This window comes from Diachasma alloeum, unplaced genomic scaffold (assembly GCF_001412515.2).
Source record: "Diachasma alloeum isolate Michigan unplaced genomic scaffold, Dall2.0 Dall_scaffold_00177, whole genome shotgun sequence".
Lineage (NCBI taxonomy): Eukaryota > Metazoa > Arthropoda > Insecta > Hymenoptera > Braconidae > Diachasma > Diachasma alloeum.
The window spans coordinates 1,178,570-1,182,056 of record NW_021680343.1 but is presented as its reverse complement, the minus strand read 5'-3'; the positions used below and the strand labels follow the sequence as shown (position 1 = coordinate 1,182,056).

At 35.3% G+C, this 3,487-nt stretch overlaps 1 protein-coding gene across 3 annotated transcripts in view; it reads right to left on the bottom strand.

The window, feature by feature from the left end:
- Positions 1 to 3,487, bottom strand: part of LOC107038208 (elongation of very long chain fatty acids protein 4) — a 21,197-nt gene that overhangs the window by 7,858 nt on the left and 9,852 nt on the right. The window contains exon 1 of one of the 3 annotated variants that reach the window (XM_015257162.1): positions 1,193 to 1,429. The exons of 1 other annotated variant lie outside the window; for it this stretch is intronic. The gene's annotated coding sequence lies outside the window, so the exon portion shown is untranslated. Of the gene's footprint in view, positions 1 to 1,192; positions 1,430 to 3,487 lie in introns of those variants that run through there. One more of the 3 variants, XM_015257172.2, reaches the window with a different exon arrangement.

Genomic DNA, 3,487 nt, shown 5'->3' with positions numbered 1-3,487 from the left:
GGGGGGGGGGTGATGATAATTAAAAAAATCGGAAAATACGTCGTCTTTGTAAGTTTATCGAATTAAAAAATATTTATATTCAAGAATTTCACTCTCGGTGCTGTAAATTCATGAACGAGTGCATGCGAAACCCGTTGAATTCATTCCTATTTTCCCACGTGTTTTCACAATCCATAAAATGAAAATCACTAGTTGAAAAAAAAACCGATCTTACTTCGACTAAAATTCGAAAAAATTGAGCAAAAAGCCAAAAAATTCCACAATTCTATCTAAAAACTTGTGACTCCTCTCACGATCGTAACTTTCCAATTGGATTGAGGGGTGATGGCAATAAAAAAAATTGGAAAATGCGTCGTCTTTGTAACTTTATCGAATTAAAAAATATTTATATCCAAGAATTTCACTCTCGATGCTGTAAACTCATGAACGAGTACATGCGAAACCCGTTGAATTAATTCCTGTTTTCCCACGTGTTTTCACAATCCATAAAATGAAAATCACTAATTTAAAAAAAACCTGATCTTACTTCGACTAAAATTCGAAAAAATTAAGCAAAAAATCAAAAATTTCCACAATTTTATCTGAAACCTCATGATTCTACGCGCGATGGTAACTTTCCAATTGAACTGAGGGATGATGACAATAAAAATGTTTAAAAATTTGAAAATCCAGTGGTCCTCATAACTTTATCGAATTAAAAAATATTCATACTCAAGAATTTCACTCTCGATGTAGTAAACTCAAGAACAAGTGCAATGCAAACCCGTCAACGGGTCAACGGGTTTCCCTCAAGTGCATGCGTATCCCGTTGAATTCGTTCCTGTCATTACACGTATTTTCACACCCCATAAAATAATTTTTTTTAAAATTGAGCAAAAAGAAAGTCGTCAGTTCGAACCCAAAAACCCCAAAAAATTCACAATTCTATCTAAAACCACATGACTCTCCGCACGATCGTAACTTTCCAATTGAACTGAGGGATGATGACAATAAAAATGTTTAAATATTTGAAAATCCAGTGGTCCTCGTAACTTTATCGAATTAAAAAACATTCATACTCAAGAATTTCACTCTCGTTGCAATAAACTCATAAACAATTGCATGTAAAACCCGTTGAATTAATTCCTCTCGTCACACGTATCTTCACACCCCATAAAATAAAAATCACTAATTAAAAAAAACCCGAACTTACCTCGACTAAAATTGAAAAAAAAATTGAGCAAGAAGAAAGTCTTCAGTTTGAACCCAAAAACCAAAAAAAATCCACAATTCTGTCTAAAAACACATGACTCTCCGCACGATCGTAACTTTCCAATTGGACTGGGGGATGACGGCAATAAAAAAATTTGAAAATGCGTCGTCGGATGGCCGAGACGACGACGTCTTACCACGAAAGTGCCAGCGTCTCTGAACGGGACAGTCCAGTGGTCTTTATAACTTTAGCCTCACCACGCGTCTCAGCCAATATTGGTAGGCGTACCGCAGGTAGAACGGGGCCAATACGATCTGCACGTGGGGATAGAGGGATACCCGCGCTGCCTACCCATTTGCCATCCCTTCCTTTCCGTATTTTCACGACACTTTTGAGAAATTCTCTATCCCTACTCGTTTCGCGATGATCGGCGGAATATTTACGGGAGATAAAACGCAAACCGCACTTCCCATCCCCACCATAATTATTATCATTATACACATTATTTTATATCCCCGAGAGGATGGTGTAGCGAGTGTCGATGGGTGTCCCCATTTGCTGACAAGAGCTAGTATTCGTATTTCCCGTTTCAAAACCATGAAAAATATTCATCTTTCGCTGAGTCATGGGATTTTTCCTTCCGAATGGAAGCATTGTAGTCGTGCAAATTCAAGTTTTGGATTTTTCGTGGTATAGCGATCCATTATGATCCAAAAAGTCAGAAAATACAATTTTTAGACCGTGTGCTTACGAATATAAACAAATTTTTCTTCGATTGTTCGCTAATGAGTCGATGGAATTGAATCTTTTTTTCCTCAAATGTAGGTATCGTTGAGGCCTATCAATCACCATTAATTAAAATTGAATTTATTTATCAATTTTTAAATTTTTTTAAATTTTTCAACAATCGGTTTTTGACGATAATTATAAAAAAGTTTTGAATTGATTGAATTTTGACTTAAAAAAATTGTTTGGATGCTCTTTTAACCGAGTTTGAAGATGAAGGCGATAGTAATAATCGTTATTTTGATTTATTTGAAAATTTCTAAAAATTCTGTATTTTTTGAAAATCAGAATTCCGAGAATTTTTGCTTCCGAATGGAAGCATTGTAATCTTTCAAATTTAAGTTTTGGATTTTTCGTGGTCTAGCGATCCATTATGATCCAAAAAGTCCGAAAATACAATTTTTAAACCGTGTGCTACCGAATATAAACAAATTTTTCTTCGATTGTTCGCTAATGAGTCGATGGAATTGAATCTTTTTTTCCTCAAATGTAGGTATCGTTGAGGCCTATCAATCGCCATTAATTAAAATTGAATTCATTTATCAATTTTTAAAATTTTTAAAATTTTTCAAAAATCGGTTATTGACGATAACTAAAAAAAATTTCTGAACTGATTGAATGATGATTTAAAAAAATTGTTTGGATGCTCTTTTAACCGAGTTTGAAGATGAAGGCGATAGTAATAATCGTTATTTTGATTTATTTGAAAATTTCTAAGAATTCTGTATTTTGTGAAAATCAGAATTCCCAGAATTTTTGTTATCAATGATAGAAGGAAATGACGTGCACTATAACCATTCGGAATTGATTGCTATTTATTCACATTGCTAATTTATTACCAAAAAAAGCTACACTATATTCAATACAAAAGCAATTTCCCACTTGTTTACGCTGAGAGAAAAATATAATTCTTCTGACTATATTCCGTCACCATCGAATTACAGTCAAAAAGTCCTCAACAATTTGTCATGGGTTACGGTAACTATGACCGGAGAAGTAATTACTACAACGGAATGCAGTCATTGCAACTATTTTATAGTTCTACTCACGATAGATTTGTCGTGGTTACTTTTGAACTTTGGTTAGTTTAACTAAATTTTGATTTGCAAAAATTACGCTTGTGAAGTTACTATAATGTTAATGCGCCGCATACAAAAAAAATCGTATCGTTCACCAAAATGCCTCAACTACTTTCTTATTGTAAATCGAACATCAGATTTTTCTCTCAGTGTAATGAAAGCTAGTGCAGAAGTTGAATTGAGGAGTATTCGAAGGGTCAGAGTATCTCCAACGAAACCTGTTGTACCGTTGGATGGACCCAATTTTGGGGGGAAATGAGGGTGGGGCACAACTGGTGGTACTCCAATCTCAACCTCGTCGTTTATTCGCTCGGTGGGCGATACAATGAGGGAAATAGAGAAGTTGGATTGATTGGATTCCGTGAGGAATTTCAAATTGTCATGGTCCACTGGTCGATCTGTGAAGCCGCTGGTGGCGCGGAGGGGGGGG